Consider the following 21179-nt stretch of genomic DNA (forward strand, 5'->3'; position numbering starts at 1 on the left):
GTGGGGTGACAGGGCACCAAGTTTTGGTCAGATGACAAAAAAACAAAGAAAAATCCTGGGCCAGAGACTTTATCAGCACCCAATATACAGAAAAAAAGGTAAATATGTAGGAGAGAGGGGATAAAATATTCCTAAAATATGGCAGGGGATGAGAACATGTGTAGAAATTGCCTTTTGACAGGAGATGGGATGCCTCTCTTATAAAGGCAGCACATCTTGATAGTTTACACTAGTGCTTAGGCTCTGAAGGGAAGCTGCTTTGTTCAAAGTAAGACTCTAACCCTTTCTATATAACTTCAGACAAATTAATTCATCTGTGCTTCCATGTTTTCACTGGTAAATTGAGGCAGTGATTAAAGTAGTGGATATACAAGATGGTTTTTGTAACTATTGAATGAAAATTATTTCAGATATTTGTGTATACACACAGATATAACGAATGCTAACATAGCACCTTGCATTAGAAAGCACTAAGTGAATTTTAGACATTATTATGTCACAGAAGGGAAGAGATAGTCTATCTATGCATTACAAACAGAGCAGCCTGATTTGAAATCTTGCTAATTTATTTACTATTTTTGAATAATCTTTGCTGTGTTATTTTAACATTTCTGATAGTCAGTTTTTATTTTTAGAAAAGCTGGAATATAAACACTTTCTGCGTCAAGCTCTGATGAAATTAGTATCTAAAGCAGTGCTTCTCAAATTTAGGTCTAAGTCCTAGTGTTGATTGATAACGGGGACTGTTCACTTGTGGTTTGTAATGAGTACAGAAACGGAGAGGAAATATTTTTAAAAATTATAATAAATTTTATATCTCTTGAATAATTTAAAAATTGGGCTTCAACCATGTCTTTGTTTTCCTATATGATTTTTATATTAGTGCATTTATTATCTTATTAAAAAGTATTTATTCATGGTATATTGAGGAAAAAAACATTTCTACACTACAGATAATTTGAGAAGTGCAGATCTAAAATACAAACCATAATTCCCTTCTTTAAATAGATATCTGGAAATTCATGTGCATGACTTTTGGAGTACATGAATGTGTCTGTGTGTGTATGTATACAAAAGACCAGTGCGAAATATAAATTCTACACTCTGCTTCCTTGTAGGTAATTAAAATCCAGTATTTCTCGAGTATTACAAGTGGGTAAATGTTATCTACACATATGAAATAACCAAGTAATTATTAAACAACATACCAACTTGGTCAAAATTATGCTAAAAATTAAAATAGATTGCCTGATGAAGCAATTAATGCCCACTTTTGAGAAGTTAAACAAGGACCAATATATCAATTTGGTTTGGAATTGAGCTAGAACTTGAAGATTGCTTAAACTTGAATTTATAAAATTGAGATAGTTCAGTAAGTTATTCATTCAACCCGTCTTTATCAAGAACTTATATAAAGACAAGTGCTAAGAGTCAAGCACTATGCTACTGCTAAAAATATCAAAATAAACAAGAGAGGGATTATAGTTCTATTATGAAGCTTCTATGTAGTAGTGTGGGGAAAAGTTAAAATACATTGAATTACAGTATTTGAGGTCATAATAAATGTCATGCTAAAAACATAGGGAGAGTAGTTTGGAATGCTATTTTAAGTAGAATACTTAGGAAAAGACTCTCTGACAATAAGAGGTTTGCATGGAGACTCAGAAGAAATGGGGGAGTTGGCCATGCTGATATTTGAGAAAAGTGTACTACAAAGAGTTGGGTAGCAAGCGGAAAATGACATGAGTTAGAATCACGTCTGCCATTTTTCAGGAATACCAATAATTCCATTGTACCTAGAGAAAAATAATCAAAGATGATAGGGGTTAAGGATGAGGTTACAGAAATAGTGGACATGCAGATCCTTAGGACAAGACAGGGGTTTTGTCTGGCTAATCCTTTTATTTAAATTGAAAATCATTGGTGATTTAGAATATGGACATCATATGACTTGACTTACATTTTAAGGACAGTTCTGTTTTTGAATATGGAGGAAGGAAAAGAAAGAGACAAAGAAATCAGTGAGAAGATTATGCAATAGTCCAGGTTAAAGATTATGTATTAATAAAGCAATGAGATCTAGGCTGGAGTGTCAGCAGTGATGAGAAGTAGGGGATTTTTTTTCTACAGCAGAAATCTTTTTTATAATTTAGATCTAACTTATTTGTCTAGTGTCAATTCCTATTATATCTTATTCAATAATATTAATACTATGCATAATAAATCATTAATTTAATGCATACTATGTTCCAGATGCTTTTATAATTATTGAAGAGAAATGAAGAGATATGACATTTCTCATATACCATCTTGTGTTAGACTAATAAGACTATCCTTAACCTGGACTATAATAAGCATTTAATATTTATTAGCCAAATGGAAAAAGATAATAATAATGGATTTTTTTGCTATGTCCTAAAATCTCTTCCAATTACTTTGCACACGTTAACTCATTTAATCTTCAACCCAACTTATTAAGCAGATACTAATATTATTTTCTTTTTACTGCTTTAAATTATTAATTATTTAACTCTAAGTTAGATGTTCTCATTTTACTACCTTAAATGAATTAATGAACATAATAATGATTATCATTACTTAGGAGGTGATATCATAGCACAGCCAACCATCCCCTGTACACACTTAGGGAGCCATCCACCCTCTCCTTACACACACACACACCCCATGCCAAATCTTTCTCCTGTGTTTAGCAAAAGCTCCCAATTTGAGCTATCTCTTCTTAAGAACTTACTAGATTGCTTTCAACTGATTCATTGCTTCATCTATGTGATATCCAAAGCAATGGTGTGAGTTATTAAACCTATTAGCAAGTTTGATTAAATTAGTACAATTTATTTTTCACGACTCACTGAGGTAGCCCAGAAAGAATTCAATCAAGAGAAAGTGTATGCTTGTGACCAAATTTACAGGTCAAGGTCCCTTTCAAATGTATCATAATTACCTATGAATTGAGCTCCGTTTTTGTCATTAGCAAAGGAATGCTTTACCCTTGGATATTCCTTTTCTTCATAGATTAATCCTCAAAATTAATCTCATTGAATAATGTATTTAATTAAATGACTATCAATTTTTTATAATGAGACTGAATCATGAGGTTCATTCAAAATAAGTAGAAGTTCAGGCTATTAAAATATAGCTGTTTCAATAACTCATTCTCATATACATATTGGTGAACAACATAATAATTAAAGTACAGTGTGGCACTTTTAGGTCAGACTATGAAATTCATGAACAGAAAACTGTATTCTTACATTTATACTAAATAACTACACAGAGGAAAAGAGAAAAAAATGGGTTGCTTTTCTCTTTTATTTCTTACAGAGGGCCATTTCATTTTCCTAAGAGATGACATACGGAATATGTAACTTACTGTGGCAAAAATTAACGAACTCAAGAAAAAAACTGCAGTCATTTTAAAGTCTATTGGTAGCTCAGTGTCAAGATATTGTTCTTGCCTAGACTGCGTGCTAACAATCCAGTTGTTCTCTTATGACTTTAGAAAATAGTACTCCAACTCACAGAAATCCCAAACCAGGGAAGGTGCTTTTTTTCTTTTTTTACCATCTTCCCACCAGTTCTTTTGTTATTATCACAGCTTTGTCACTCAAATCAATGGTGTGGAGTAACAAGAAAGCAGAATTTTATGTTTATCTCAGATATAGAATGTGCACTGCCCATTTTAGTCACTTCCCTTAGGTCCTTTATGTATATCTGCTGGATAGTCAAATACACTGCCTAGCATCATTTCACGTTGACATGTTTAACCAGAGGCTGAATTTGTGACCAGCCATCTGTCTGAGCTGTTGCAGGGCATAGTTTCACCCTGGATGCAAGGTTAATTTATCTGATTTGTAAGATTACAGCAACTTGATGAATTATTATTTGTAAGTCCCCAGGAATCACAGATTGATAAAATATAGCTACCAGTAAGTATAACTTTGGATATTTCTTTCTATAGCTTGCTGATACTTCAAAGTAACAATTGATTTTTTGGAGAGGATAGGATATTTTTCCTACTGTTATGGTACAAGAATATGTAGATAATCTTTCCATCTATAGAACATATATCCATGAATGTCAGAATCAGCCTGAAAATAATCTTTGAAAAATATTTCACTAACCCATCTCCTGCTCCAAGGCTGGCCATATTTCCTTTGGGGAATCATAAAAATACAGGATCTAGATATATTCTAAGGTTGTAAAATACAGAAATCCAGGGCGGCGCCTGTGGCTCAGTGAGTAGGGCGCCAGCCCCATATGCCGAGGGTGGCAGGTTCAAACCCAGCCCCGGCCAAACTGCAACCAAAAAATAGCCGGGCGTTGTGGCGGGCGCCTGTAGTCCCAGCTGCTCGGGAGGCTGAGGCAAGAGAATCGCGTAAGCCCAAGAGTTAAGAGGTTGCTGTGAGCCGTGTGACGCCACGGCACTCTACCCGAGGGCGGTACAGTGAGACTCTGTCTCTACAAAAAAAAAAAAAAAAAAAAATACAGAAATCCATAATATTTTTAATAACAGGCAAACTATTAGAAATTAAGACTATTTTTGAAAATATTGATTTACATACATTGCTCATTGTAAGGTACTTTCACACCTCAAAGCCAAAAAGTTTCATCTAAAATTAAGGTAAAGAATTTCAGAGAAATATCATTCTTTACATTTATGTATTCCTTTCTTTAGAACTCTTTTAACCAAATGAAACACTCCCTTCTTTCTTCTTCTTTGTATCCTCAAAGACCTGTTTTCAATCTTACAAAATTGTTGCTTATACTTAAATGAAACAAAGGACTTGATCAATATTGATGTTGCTGAATTTGATGAATTATTTCATTGCTATCAAATTTCGTGTTATCTCTTTATTCTTCAAAAAATCAATTACTAAAGCTCTAATTGAAGGAAATGTAAGGGTATCTGAAACAGAAAAGAATTATTGTGTTCTTAAGGTAAAATTATCTTAAAATTGAAGAATGGAATGATTTTGTTTTTCCACTTTTTCTTGCTTTGTGCTATCTTTTACTCTCATTATTTTTAATTTGAAAATGTGACAAAATGTCCAATAAAGTCCATGGTTATAAAATACAATAAGGAAAATTTACTTATTCACAACACATCATACTTTGGAAGGTCCCAACTACATTTTAAAAAATAGAATTTTAAGTTGATATATAGTTTTGTTTTGTTTTGGTGAGAATTATATGGCCACAAAAGTTTCTCTTCTCATTATTTGATAGGAGTTTAACATAATTATTCTTTATTTATGAGCATTAAAGTCCTTTTTATTTGACTTTCTTATATTTCTTGTGTTTTATGAATTGTAACCTGTCATAGCAAATTTGCAGAAAATTAAATTAACCTGAATTAATATTGGTAATATCTTTGCACAAGTAGAAGAGGTCATAAAAATGTATAAATTGATGAACTTTCCTGTTCTGCATTTTTCAAAATACACCAAGTATAAAATTGATAATCTAGCATAATATCAACCTGAGTAGAAAATAAAATAAGTCCTTATTAGATTTTGTTTAAGTGAAAAGAAGCATGTGTATCACATTGGAGATGAGGCCAGTCGACATAGACATTGAAAGCAAGGCGTATAATTAGCAGTGGTCTATGTCATATTTAGTTTTTCTGGGCTTTAGTTGAATTAGCTAGACATATCTTCTGATAGATAATTTCAGCCCCCAACTTGATTTGTTTCAAATTAACATCTTTCCACTTCAGATGACAGTATGATGTGAATTTAATAGCTCAAAATGTCATATGCTGTGTCTCAGTATATAGAAAGTGTTAAATTAAATAAATTCAATTCAAAATACATTATGTTTTTAATATTTTTTCTATTTTCCTGATACTTTTTGTTTTTATTAATTTTTAATTAAAATTATAACTGTATACACTGATGGGGTACAATGTGATGGTTTGATGTGCAATGTGGAATGCTTAAATCTAACTGATTAACATAGCCATCTCATCACTTATTTTTTTTTATGGTAAGGCATTTAAAATTTACTCTTAGTTATTTTGAAATATACCCTTGCAATGTGCACATTATGTGAGATCCCACCAAAAGCTCTCCCTCCTCACACCAATCGCCCTCCTCCTTTCCCCACCCCGTCCCTCCTCAGCCCCTCCCCCTTGCTAGACTATATTTGTGTTTTATCATTCATATGCGTGTGTAAGTGTTTACATATTGGTTTCATAATAGTATTTTTTTATTAGTATTAGATCATAGCTGTGTACAGTAATGCGATCATGGGGCACCATACACTGGTTTTATAAACAGTTCAACACATTTTCATCCCACTGGTTAACATAGCATTCCTGCCATTTTCTTAGTTATTGTGTTAAGACAATCATATTCTGAATTCACTAAGTTTCACATGTACTCTTGTAAGGTGCACCGCAGGTGTAATCCCACCAATCACCCTCCCTCTGCCCAACCTCCCCCTCCCTCCCTCCCTCTCCCCCTTCCCCATATTCTTAGGTTATAACTGGGTTATAGCTTTCCTATGAAAGCCATAAATTAGTTTCATATTAGGGCTGAATAGTATTGAGTACATTGTATACTTTTTTCCAATTCCAGTTCCAATTCCTGAGATACTTTACTAACAAGAATGTGTTCTAACTCCATCCAGGTAAACACAAAAGATGTAAAGTCTCCATCTTTTTAAGGCTGAATAGTATTCCATAGTATACATTATACCACAATTTGTTAATCCATTCATTGGCTGATGGCTGTTTAGGTTGCTTCCACAATTTGGCAATTATGAAGTGAGCTACAATAAACATTGTGGTGCAAATGTATAAAAATATATTAAATAGCCACGTACTTGAATAGGATTTAACTAAAGCAGAGCAAGCAGAAGAAAATAAATAACATTAATATGTATTACCGAGGTATTATTTAGATTATGAATCATTTATTCATTTATTTCACTTAACTTCCTCTTCAGATGAACATGACTTCTTTACCTTTAATATAAACAGAATTGATTGTGGCATTGTTTCAGTTCTTTAATGTTTAAAACATATTTAAAGACTAAACAACAAAGTATCTCAAAGTCATGTTCCATTCAGTTTGTTCTCACCACCTGCCCCATTTGCTGCAGTGATTCTGATTCTCCTTGTGGTACCTGCTACATTTGAAAATGAATACACATTTTATTCATCAAAATAGTATGATAACCGAAGGACACATAGCCATATTTTATTGGACATATAACAACATTTTATCTTTCAGTAAGCCATTGAAACAAATGGTTGCTTTAAGTAATATAGCTGAATAACAGAATGATAAAGAGAAAAAAATCATTGAACCAGTCCCTCATCATTGTATAAAAAAATTCTTAATTCTTTGAACCCAATTTTTATCTCTTTTTAAATTTTTTTATTTTTACATATAGATGTGTTAATTAGGTTTCCATTTTTTTTGCCTTCACAAAATTAAAAAGACTTAAAATTTAACAACAATAACAATGTTTAAGATAAGGATTAGAAACAAAAACCTTGTAAAGAATGAAGAAGCATAAGTACATTCAGAAAAGGAATCAGACAATTGCTTCATTGAAATATTGACCAGCAATAATAATAATAATAATACTGCAAAGAAAGTAACATTCACATTGTCACTAACATTCACATTCACATTTGTACTAACCTGGATGGAGGTGGAATACATTATTTTTAGGGAAGCATCACAGGAGTGGAGAAGTATGAATCCTTTGTACTCAATTTTGATTTGAAGACAATTAATGACATGGTGGGGCATGGGGCAAGGGGAGAGCAGACAGAGAAGGAGGGAAGGGCTGAGGGAGAGGAAAAGATGGAAAAAAAGAACAAGAAAAGAAAATAGTGGCTAATTTTCACATAAATTGGTTTTAATTTTGACCAAAGTATATTACTTAAACATTAATTTTTAACTCAACATGTTAATATGTTGTTTAGGATATTGTATCCTCATTTATAAGTGACATATGTTTGTAATTTCTCCTTTATAACAATATATTTTCTCCAACTTTAATATCAGGTGTAGCCAGATCAAGTAGAATGATTTTGATGTATTTCTTCTTTTTCTACAGTCTATAAGATTTAGCATGATCTGTTTTTTTGAAATTATCTTTTACTTTTATTTATAAATATTAGTTGTCTATTTTTTGATACTTAAAAAAATAATAAGTTAACTGATGACTCCATACTGAATCTTAGAGTCAAAGCAGTCTATAATAGACATACTCTTATTTGCCAATTTTTATCTTTTACATAGGTTTTTATGGCATGAACTCAATTGAAAGGCTATACATGCAAAATAGAACATATTAAAGCTACAGGAAATGTGTTCAGAAAGTCAGAATTATTTATCAAGCTTTCCTCCAATTTCACCATTCTCACTTCTGTAGACACAACCGTAGACACATTAGAAAAGTTCAATTTATTGAGTATGATGTAAACTTTTGACAATTTATTTCCTAAGGTTTATTTCTTTTTTGTTTCACGTTTTGTTAACAAGTGCACTTAAAAAATCCATTGATTATTCCAAAAGTAAACATTTAAAGCTAAAATTTAATATATAAATATATTAGCAGGTTAGTCATATTAAACTGTGTCATAACAGGCAAAATAACATTTTCATATAGCTATTTTATAGATTCAAAGTGATCATGAAAAATTCAAGTATACTGGTGGCACCTGTAGCTCAGTGCGTAGGGCTCCGACCAAATACACCCAGGCTGGCAGGTTCGAACCTGCCCCAGGCCAGATAAAACAACAATGACAACTGCAAAAAATAATAATAATAACCGGGCGTTGTAGCGGGCACCTGTAGTCCCAGCTACTTGGGAGGCTGAGGCAAGAGAATTGCTTAAGCCCAAGAGTTTGAGGTTGTTATGAGCTGTGACGCCATGGCACTGTACCAAGGGTGACAATTTGAGACTTTGTCTCAAAAAAAAAAAGATTCAAGTATACTGAGTAACAAAAACAATTTAGTAAGATTTTTGTGAATTCAAGCAATTTAGAATCAAATAATTTTCCTCTGGTCACTCAGTTATACTCGGAATATACAAATTTAAATTAAAAAAAAGAAATGAGTATATGTCTTCCCACACAAGGGCATTTTTTCTGTAATTTTTTATTCCATAGAAGTAACCTTTTGTTACTTAGAGTTGAAAAACAGAGAAAATTTATCTTCCAAATTCATTATGTAATACTAATTGCACTGTGCAAGATGCAATTATAAACAAAATTGATTGTGGCATTGTTTCAGTTCTTTAATGTTTAAAACATATTTAAAGACTAAACAACAAAGTATCTCAAAGCCAACTATCACATACACAGAAAAAAAAAAGACAGTAGAAAAATGTAAAATACAAATAATTTCTACTTAAAAGCATTATGAAAGTACTGAAGAAACAAAGACCAGAGATGTCAAGATTATGGAGAGAAACACTGAGAGGTGAGCTGAAAATGAGTAGATGCTTTCACCCCAGGATTATTTTGCCCTTAATGGATTGAAGGGCAAAAGGGTCAAAGCCCTCAGGGAGAGATTTGTTGCAGAGAAACAGAGATACACACAAAATGTTTGTTGGTATTAACAAATGAGAAAGATGAAAGTGATAAGGCAAAAAATCTGAGTAAGAAGGGCATAGCAAAAGAACCTTGTATGCGTGTGGTTTTATCCTCAAGAAATTTGTCAAATTCTGAAGCTCCAAGGAGCAGGATGTTAAAAAGCTATGCTAAAGTACTCTGTAATGTGGTGCTAAGTTTTCTGCAGTTTATTTTTCCTGAGGAGATAAAAAAGAAAACTCAGAGGAGGAAATGCCAGTTATCATACCATCCTCATGGTCTTGACTATCACACTAAAGTTGAAAGACTACACCCTGGCATTAATGTCAAATCAGAAGTTTACTGACATTTACTAAGTTTCACATATACCCTTGTAACATGCACAGAAAATGCCAGGAAGGCTATGTTAACCAGTGTGATGAAAATGTATCAAACGGTCTATGAAACTAGTGTATGGTGCCCCATGATCATATTAATGTACACAGCTATGATTTCATTAAAAAAAAGAAAAAGAAAAAAAAAGTTTACCGAGCCTTACCAAAAATGCAAGAGACCTGTATTTGAATCAGTATATATTCACATTAAAGAGAACAAATCTCATTCTCTCTGGTTAGCAGAGAAAATTGGACATGAAATATGCAGGAAAAATATTACATGGAATTTCTAACATTTCATATAGCTAATCCTTTGCCTTCATCAAAATCTTACACCTACCTAAAAACAGAACCATATAGCAAAAAGCAAGAAAAAAGTAACCGCAGGGTGGAGGTAGTCCAGATATTGTAGTTAGAAGACAAAGAAAGATGGAAGAACAAAAAAAAATGTGGATGATTTAACTAGAATGCTTGAATTTCTTTTGAATTGGAAATTTTGTAAAATAAAGTTATCAATAGATGGATTTTATAGCATCCATACATAGCAGAATGCCACATTAGGGAATTACAAAATGGTCAAATATATTAATTATATTTCATCAAAATTTAAAAAAGTTTTACTCTGCAAAAGACCATGTTCAGAGGCATAAAAAACAAATTATAGACTGGAAGGAAATATTTGTATACCACATATCCATCAGTGGGCTCCTATACAGAACACACAAAGCACACTCAAAACTCAATAGTAAGAAAACAACAACCACCACAAAACAACAATTAAAACAAACAACAAACAAGTTAACCATGTTTGCCCCAGTCAAGTCTGGAGGTCCTGTAAACAGAGGGCCCATGCTTGTCCTGGTTCAAATCCAAAGGCCCAAGTTCTCTGGAACATCCACAGACTAGGACATCTTTCTGAAACGGAGCATGAATTCATCCTTTCTCTACTTTTTTGTTCTATTGGGGCTTTCAATAGATTGGATGGTGCCAACCCCTATTGTGGAGGGATGTCAATTTTGCTCAATACATTAAACTACCCAGAATAATAATTCATCAGCTATCTGAGCATCCCTTACCACAGTCAAGTTGACACACAAACAGAACCATCACTAGTCCACACTTCATCAACTTGGCACCTGTACACATCTTCTTTTTTTTTTGTAGAGACAGAGTCTCACTTTACCATCCTCAATAGAGTGCCATGACATCACAGGACTCACAGCAACCTCCAGCTCTTGGGCTTCCGTGATTCTCCTACCTCAGCCTCCTGAGTAGCTGGGACTACAGGCACTCACCACAACGCCCGGCTATTTTTTTTGTTGTTGTTGTTGCAGTTCGGCCGGGGCTGGGTTTGAACCCGCCAGTCTCAGTATATGGGGCCGGCGCCACTCACTGAGCCACAGGCGCCACTTCTTAAGCCATAGTAAATCTCCAAATTAAGAACATAAAATTCTCATAATTTCAAACTAACATGAAACAATTATTCTGTATACAGTCCAAAAATGAACTGATTCCTTTTCCAGAATAGATGGTAAAGTCTTCATGTGATGTTTAATCTTCTCCTGAAATCCTATAACTTTCATACTATGCTATAAAATTAAAAATACTTAAATACAAATATAAGACCAATATATTTTATGCCACATGATGAGAAAATAAGTGAGGAAAGAAAACAAAGACATTTTCTTTATAAATGTATATACATTCACACACATATTAATGTATACACATACAAATGTTGGCATAACAAAATAAAAAGGAATTACCTATGGCAATTAATACTTATGACAATTATAGTCTTCCTTTTACTATGGTCACATAGTCATAGCTGGTATTTCTAACTACCTTCATCTATAACCCATTCTGTATTCCCTTTGCCTTCAGAAAGCACCTCATCTCTGTGTGTGTGTGTGTGTGTGTGTGTGTGTGTGTGTGTGTCTTTGGGGAGACAAACGTTGAGATCATAGCATCATTCATGAAAACTCTAACCTCAAGAAATAATTAGCTCCTGAAGGCCCCATTTCCTAGTACCTTCACATTGGAAGTTATGATTTCAACATATGAATTTGGGGGTGACACAAACATTTACTCTATAATACATGATGCCAGAAATTGGGATAGTGGGAAGATAAGTGACTAGGACTCACATGAGGATGATTCTAGGCTCTAGAAATTTTGTTTTATGATCTTGTTTCTGTTCTTGTTATATACCTATATTCTCCTTTAGAAAATTATTCTATCTTTATGTTTATAATTTGTGTACTTAGCTAAATAAATATTATACTCAATAAACATTTAATTCAAAGAAGACATTTATGAATGGAAGGACTTTGGAAATAAAGTGTATGAATCTTGACATACTAAAATATATCCTCGGTAAAGCATTGCAATAATTTAAATTTACATACTGACACACACTGACACATGAAGACATATAGCCATATGTAGATATAGACTGACATAATCCAAAATTGAGTCATTTATTTGTAGTCAGATATAATTTCAAATGTCTCTTTTTTCCAACTGGATCCTGAGTTTAGAATATCTAAATGAAAGTGACAGCTATGTGATCTATGATGATGTTGAAGTCTAATCAATTATGTAGAACTTGATTTATCAACACAGTAACTGAAATTTAAGAAATAATTTTTTTCTAACACTTGTACCCTTAATCTGCCTGTTTAATATCCTGAACAAGCTTATCTACTACCACAAATGGGAACAAAGAAGAGAATAACTAAATATTGGAGAGTTAATTCTGGTAGCAGACAATCTCTTCACTGTGAAATTACAGATGATAAATAATAAAAAAAATGTGGTACACCAGGGAGTAAATGGTAAAAACCTTAACTTCCTAATAATGCCATAATAAATCTTTTTTTTTTAATTTTTTTATTAAATCATAACTGTATACAATGATATGATTATGGGGCATCATACACTCACTTCATAAACCATTTGACACATTTTTATCACAGTGGTTAACATAGCCTTTCCGGCGTTATCTCAGTTACTGTGCCAAAACATTTACATTCTACATTTACCAAGTTTTGCAAATACCCCTGTAATATGCACCACAGGTGTGATCCCACCGATTCCCCTCCCTCTACCCACCCCCCCTTTCCCACTTCCCCCTATTGTTAAGTTGTAGCTGGGTTATAGCTTTCATGTGAGAGTCCCAAATTAGTTTCATAGTAGGGCTGTGTACATTGGGTATTTTTTCTTCCATTCTTGGGATACTTTACTAAGAAGAATATGTTGCAGCTCCATCCATGTAAACATGAAAGAGGTAAAGTCTCCATCTTTCTTTAAGGCTGCATAGTATTCCATGGTATACATATACCACAATTTATTAATCCATTCGTGGATCGATGGGCACTTGGGCTTTTTCCATGACTTAGCTATTATGAATTGGGCTGCAATAAACATTCTGGTACAAATATCTTTGTTATGTTGTGATTTTTGGTCTTCTGGGTATATGCCCAGCAGAGGAATTACAGGATTGAATGGCAGATCTATTTTTAGATCTCTGAGTGTTCTCCATATATCTTTCCAAAAGGAATGTATTAATTTGCATTCCCACCAGCAGTGCAGAAGTGTTCCCTTTTCTCCACATCCGCGCCAACATAAATGTCAAACCAATTTTTGATTTTTTTAAAGAAAAAATTCTAGATAGAAATATGTGTCCAGACCAATGATGAGTGTTCTGGGGTATTTGAATCAATGATTCTGATTAAACCCTATAACTCTGAGGTCTACTACAAAAAAAAAAAAAAAAGAAATATGTGTCCAGGGCGGCGCCTGTGGCTCAAGGAGTAGGGCACCGGTCCCATATGCCGGAGGTGGTGGGTTCAAACCTAGCCCCGGCCAAAAAAAAAAAAAAAAGAGAAATATGTGTCCATTAACTTTGATTAGCCATTCAGTTCAATTCAGTTTCATTTAGTGGAACCAGAATACCTTACTACAATCTCCTCTGTCTAGTTCTAAAAACATTATCAATCCTAAATAGACTCTGTAATCAGTATTATCCCCCCGTCTCTGACAATCACAACTCTCTTCTATGACTCTATCTTTGTAGATTTCCCTATGATAGACATTTCATATAAATCCAAATCCAATAATATGATATGTGACTTCCTGTGTCTGTTTTCCTTCATCTAGCACAATATAATCAAGATTCATGCATGTTGTAGCGTATATTCATACTTCATTCACTTTCATGTCTATAAAACATTTTATTGTGTGGATATATACTATTTTGTTATTCATTTATCAGTTGATGGACATTTGTGTTGTTTTATTTCTTTGGCTATTCTGAAAAATGGTACTATGAATGTTTATGTAAAACTATTTGTTACAAAAGCTACTTTCATTATGTATAATATACAGCTAAGAGAAAAATTGTGGGGTCTTATGACTATGCCATATTTAACTTTTGAGGAACCCATTATTGAGTTGAGTCTGTATACTTCTGCAAACATGTAAAGCTTTAAAATATATCTCATTTTCTGTATTCATTGTTCTATTGTGTCAATCCCTTAAATGCAAATTGAGAGCCCAATTTGCTGTTGTGGGTACCTGTATCATAATGAAATGACTGAGACACTTTGATAAGAAAATAACTAAGTATTCTGTTTCCATTTATAACTTCTCAATTAACCCATATGTCATCTTTTGAAAGTAATAGTAATCAAAACAGCTTGGTAATGGCATAAAAATAGAAACATATCTATGGAACAGAATAGAGAACCTAGAGACGAAATCAGCCTCACAACACCTTTGATAAGGCAAACAAAAACATACACTGGGGAATGGAATCCCTATTTAATACATAGTGCTGGAAAACTGGTTAATTTTATATAAAACACTGAAACTGGACCCACCCTTTCACCATTTCCAAAAATTAACTCATGCTTGATAAAAGATTTATTTTTGAGGTACAAAACTATACAAACTCTTAAAGTGTGGGAAAACTTTAATGATATCATCACAGGGAAAGATTTTATTAAGATCCCACTGAAAATTGCAGCAGCATTAAAAATTAATAAATGGGACCTGTTATGTTAAAGATCTCCTGCACAGCTAAGGAGACAATCAATAAAACAAATAGACAACCTTCAGAATGAGACAAGATATTTATAGGCTACAAATCTGAAAAAGCCTTGATAACTAGAATCTACAGAGAACTCAAATTAATCAACAAAAAAGAGCAAACAATCCGATCTATAATCAGGCAAGAGACATGGTCAATTTTCCTTTGTAAACTGAAAAACTGGTCAGGAAAGTCTTCATAGATGAAGTAATTCTTAAAGTCAGACTTGGTAGATGAGAAATTATTACAAAGGTGGGAGTGGGTTTCAGGATATTTTAGATACAGTGACCATCATATCAAAGGCACGGGGGCTCCATGTGGACAGAGCTTTATTTATATTTATATAAATAAAGGGAATTTATTATAGGTTCATTATTAATAATTAACAGTGTACTCTTTTGTGTTATGTTATATAATCTTAAGAGGGAAGATGATTTTCTGTTAAGAATTATAAAATAAGCACTTTCAAGAGCCACTATCACTGGTGGAAGCAATTATCTCAACCTTTCTGAAATGTAATTTACAAGTATATATCAAAAGGTTTAAAAATACTCATATTCTTATTTAGAGTAACTCCACTTCTAGGAATATGTTACAAATGTGAACAAAGATTTATACATACAATGTTAATTGTTTTCTTACAATAAACATATTGAAATAAATAAAATATTCAATAGAAGTCATGGGAGCATAATCATTTCTTATAGTAACCTAAACATCAAATTTTCTGAAAAATAATTTATAAGAAATTATTACACTCCCAAGGAAACTTGGCTTTAAGTCTACGGGAAAATATCGTGGGACTAGCATTGATCTCAAAATAAAAAAAAGAAAGACACTTACACACTAACACGCTCTATATTTTCTAATTTTTTTGAACCACAATTCTAATTTTGGCTGCAACACTATTTTATTGTGCCTGTTGGAAGCACTTTGATGCGGTAGCCAGGTTTATTGTTAGGTTATTATATCTCAGGTCAAATCACGTAAAATTAAAATCAAGCCAGAGTTTTCATCACATAAATCTAATTCCTCATGTCATTTGAGTGTCATGGTGAACACTGAAATGTTTTTATATTTTATATTTTTGATGGTATTTCAATCTAACTAATCACCTAAAAATGAAAACACATATATGAAACTAAATACTGTATGTTGTTTGGTTTCATTCCTCCAGAAATCATTTCCCAAGCTAATGGTGATGTGTTCCTGACAACTTGATTCTAAAAACTATGAATTTCAAAAAATTACAAACCAAAGGCTTTGTCTAAAATATGGACTACTTTCGAAGTATACTCACAGTTAAATTTATAGTCTAACATTACCATATTTTAAACTGAAAAATAATTAAAATAATATATATTTTAAGTAAACAAAAATGATGAAAGCAGAAATTAATAATTTATGAAATAGTAAAATATTAGAATTTACCTATAAATCTTTGGAATGTTTCATAAGGAAAATAAAGGAAACTCTGTTATGCTTAAGGGAAAGTGGAGGATAAAATACAAACAAATCAGGAATAGCCAGGGGCTATATTAATAATTATTGATCATGTTAAAAATGTTTTGCACAAATTTACTAGGGAATTTGGAATTCTAGAAAATATGATTTTTTCTAGGAAAATCTCTTATATCACAATTAAATGTAGAAAAACTATGAACAATATATCAAACTATACCCTTAGAAGAAATAGAAATTATGTCACCTAATTTGTTCAAAGTAATCTGAAAATCCAGACAATTTTTCATTGAAATGCTTCCATAGTTTCAGAAAGTAATGAATTCTAAAAAAACTCTCCTACAGCATAAAAATGATATATGGTATATTCCAATTCATGGAATATGAATGAGAATATCTATATATTAAAAAGTAAGATATATTACTCAGAAAATAAAATGCAACTTACAAATATAGATATAAAAGTCCTAGAAAATCAAACACGTGGTATATCAACCAAGTACAGATTGTTGAAAAAGGTTTTATACTTAAAAACACTTAGAGATCTAAAAATAGATCTGCCATTCAATCCTGTAATCCCTCTACTGGGCATATACCCAGAAGACCAAAAAGCACATCATAACAAAGATATTTGTACCAGAATGTTTATTGCAGCTCAATTCATAATTGCTAAGTCATGGAAGAAGCCCAGGTGCCCATCCATCCACGAATGGATTAATAAATTGTGGTATATGCACACCATGGAGTATTATGCAACCTTAAAGAAAGATGGAGACTTTACCTCTTTCATGTTTACATGGATGGAGCTGGAACATATTCTTCTTAGTAAAGTATCTCAAGAATGGAAGAAAAAGTACCCAATGTACTCAGCCCTACTATGAAACTAATTTAGGGTTTTCACATGAAAGCTATAACCCAGTTACAACCTAAGAATAGGGGGAAGGGGGAAAGGGAGGGGAAGGAGAGGGGAGATAGGTAGAGGGAAGGGGATTGGTGGGATTACACCAGCGGTGCATCTTACAAGGGTATATGTGAAACTTGGTAAACGGTCTGTGAATCTAGTGAATGATGCCCCATGATCATATCAATGTACACAGCTATGATTTAATAAAAAAAAAGAAAAAATGTAAAGTGGTTAAATATTTAAAAATAGAATATGTATTTCACCAAATAAAATGTGTAGTAATCTGAAGAGATACCAAAAATTCAATTGATATAATTCAATTGCAACTTTTGATGTAAAGTTCCCAATAGTCTAGGAATATGATCGTGCCCCCCAAAGCTAAAGAACAATTTTATTATCATTAAAAATATAAAGAATCCTAGCATTGCCTTAATTGTGAAAAGAAGATAAAAAAAGCAGCAGAAATGAGGTATATAACAAATGAAATGATTCTTTTTGAAAAATAAAAACAACAAAACTAAAAAATATTTTAGCATACTTTGAAAGCAGAATATAAACCACACCAGTCAATAAAAATATGAAAAATATGTATGCAATAACCTCTGAAGGGAAGCAAAATAAAATTTTAACAATAGTTTTCAGGTATTTAATTGTCATTGCTTTTTTAATGCTAATACTAAGTGTTGGCCAATTTGGAAAACATTAATTTCTCCAACAAAAAAATATGATGTTACATATATGGTAATTTTAACTGTTGGTACATACATGGTAATTTTTGCATTTTTGCTCAGGGTATTTCAATACAAACTTTCCTACAAAGAAATTCAACATACTATTGTAGTTTTCTCTGTGTTTTTTTTTGTTTTTTTGTATTGATCCATAGTATTTGTATATATTCATAAAGTACCTGTGATATTTTGTTACATTTGTGGAATGTGTAATGATCAAATCAGGATATTTGGATCTCCATATCTCAGGTATTTACCATTTCCTTGAACTGAGAAAAATATCAAGTTAAACAAAGTGTATTGAGCTATTCAACAATAAAAGTTATTTTAAAAACCGCCATGGGTCCAAACAATGAAATAGCATGAACCATTAAAGTAATGAGTACAGGGTCTTATTTTCAAATAATGAAAATTGTCTATCTTTGTGAAAAAACTAAACACTATTGAATGATACTCTTTAAATGGGTTAATTGTGGAGTATATGAATTACATTTCAATAAAGATGTTACCAAATAAAAAAAACCTAAATACAGAAAACATTAGGATTTAGAAGTAAAGTTAATGATATTTAAATAAGCTAAATTATAAAGCACCATATGAAACATTATGCAAAATATAATGCACTTCTCTATAAAACATAAGAAAAAATGAATAATAATTAAAGTCTTTAAATTATAATCGAGAAGATAATCAAACACAAAAGTTTAATTAGAAAAGAAAAAAATCACAAGAAAGATTGCTAATAAATATAATTTTCAGTTAAAGAATACATTTCTACACAAAATACAAATTTTCTTGAAGTATAACACCTGAATAATACAAAGACCATGGAAAATATTGAAAAAGTAAAAAAATAAGTTGTTACCAAAAATATAGCACTAGATTTAAATGATTTTACAGGTAATTTCTTTCAAATTTCAAGATGGAGATAATTAATTTCATGAGTAAGTTGTTCTATCACCTATAAAAATAATTAAGATTCATAATTTAGAAAGCTAATTTAAACATAATACTATACCCAGATAGAAATAATATAAAGATGTACAGACTAAGAATGCAGATACTAATTTTAATAGTGAATTTAATACAACAACCTCAGCAAATAAAATCCATTTCTGTATTAAGAGATGCTATTTCATGAAGAGAAAATTATATTTTTATTAAGTCATAAATGTATAAATTATGTATACATTAATGCACTTATGGGATACAATGTGCTGATTTTATATACAATTTGGAATGCTTACATCAACTTGTTACATAGCCTTTGCTAGGAGATGAAAGATGGCAGCCGAGTAACAGCTTCCCTGCAACTGGGCTCAGTGAGTCTGGGGAGATAAGACTCCAGACATCTCTGGCTGGTGGGATCTGCCTAGAAACAGCCCTTTGAGGATACAGGGAGCCAGCAAGGGACTTCTGGACCCCAACAGGAGACAAAAACAGTGGAAAACTGGCAAGTGGTTGCATGTGTTCGATCAACCAAATCCCACCGGCAACCATAAGTATAAGCAGCAGTGAGACTGCAAACCAGAAAGACCTTACCTGTGAACTGGTTAGGTGTTTTTGGACTTGGCACTCAGTTGAACTGCCTTGGGGAGAGGTTGAGCAGGAGTGCGGAGAACTTTGGGCATTGTCTGGGGCCCCAGACTGAGCCCCTGAGCTGGGCCACAGGGAACGATTGGGAGAGAACTGCCCCAGCAAGCTCCGCCCTCAGGGTCCCAGAGCAAGGATTGGGTGGGACTTAGTAACCTAGTGACTGAGCAGCCTAAAGGCAGGGACTGAGCTGCCTTACAGCCTTAACCCTTAGGGGCAGAGTGAGGTGGTCTTGGCACAATGGAGCCTCAGGCTGTTGACCTGAGTAGAGTGCCGTGGCGTCACAGCCCATAGCAACCTCAAATTCCTGGGTTTGGTGCCGCCTGGACCTCCATAAGAGCAGTGCTGCGACACCCAACCCACGACCCGCACCCAGTGGACCTCCGCATGCCCTGACCAGGAACTGCGGGAGCCACGCAACCCTGAGTCCTCCCTCCTGTGTCCTCCCAGCCTCCACACTGGCCCGCATGTCTGGCCTGGGATACTGGTAGCTGTGTACCCTCTGTAGCCTTCCCTGCCTCTGTGCAGAGCCCTTCTCCTGGCCAGAAACTGCTGCAGCCTTGGGCTGTCTGTGCCAAAGTCAGTGGGCACCAGGCACACCCAGAACTGTGCGCACCACCTCCAGCCCTGTTGCTGGATCCGGGTGTGTCACACGCCAGAGCTGCTTTCACAACCAGAACTCCCTAGATGGAGCAGCCCCAGAGGAACTACACAGGGTCACTCCCTACAAAGATCCAGCAACAATAGAGTGATCCCGCTGGGGTCTAATCTTGGAGAGACACCTCCCCAACTCTGAGGATGGCCAGAGGCAAAGGTGAAAAACAATCATGAGGTGAAATCAACAGAAAAACTATGGCAATATAAATAATCAGAGTAGATCAACTCCCCCAAGGATCAATTGGGCAGACACAGCACAAGATCCCATGCACAAACAAATACCTGAGATGACAGAAATCAATTTCAGGATCTGGATAGCAAATAAGATCGAATTAGAACTCCAAGCAGTAACCCAAAAGATATCTCAAGAATTCAACAAATTCAAAGACAAAATGACCAAAGATTTTGACACATTGAGACAAGAAGTTGCAGCCCTCAAAGATCTGAGAAACACAGTAGAATCCCTCAGTAACAGAATGGAGCAAGGAGAAGAAAGGATTTCTGACATTGAAGACAAAGTTTTCAAATGCTCCTGAAATCTCAAAGAGGAAGAGAAATGGAGGGCAAAAACAGATCACTCTCTCAGAGCGCTCTGGGATAATTAGAAGAAAATCAATATTTGTCCAATAGGGATCCCTGAAAGCAACGAAGTGGCTTCACAAGGCATAGAGTCTCTTCTCCATAAGATTATGAAGGAGAACTTTCCAGACGTGACAAGAGATTCTGAAATTCAGATAGCAGACAGTTTCAGAACTCCAGCATGACTCAACACGAATAAGACATCCCCCAGACACAT

At 33.7% G+C, this 21179-nt stretch overlaps 1 non-coding gene across 1 annotated transcript; it reads left to right on the forward strand.

Moving 5' to 3' along the window:
* Positions 1 to 13635: 13635 nt before the first annotated feature.
* On the forward strand, positions 13636 to 13707 carry LOC128578813 (small nucleolar RNA SNORD113/SNORD114 family). The gene has a single exon (XR_008377923.1). It is a non-coding gene; the product is annotated as a small nucleolar RNA SNORD113/SNORD114 family (small nucleolar RNA).
* The last annotated feature ends 7472 nt before the right edge of the window (positions 13708 to 21179 follow it).

The sequence above is a fragment of the Nycticebus coucang genome, chromosome X, assembly GCF_027406575.1.
Source record: "Nycticebus coucang isolate mNycCou1 chromosome X, mNycCou1.pri, whole genome shotgun sequence".
Taxonomy (NCBI): Eukaryota; Metazoa; Chordata; class Mammalia; order Primates; family Lorisidae; genus Nycticebus; species Nycticebus coucang.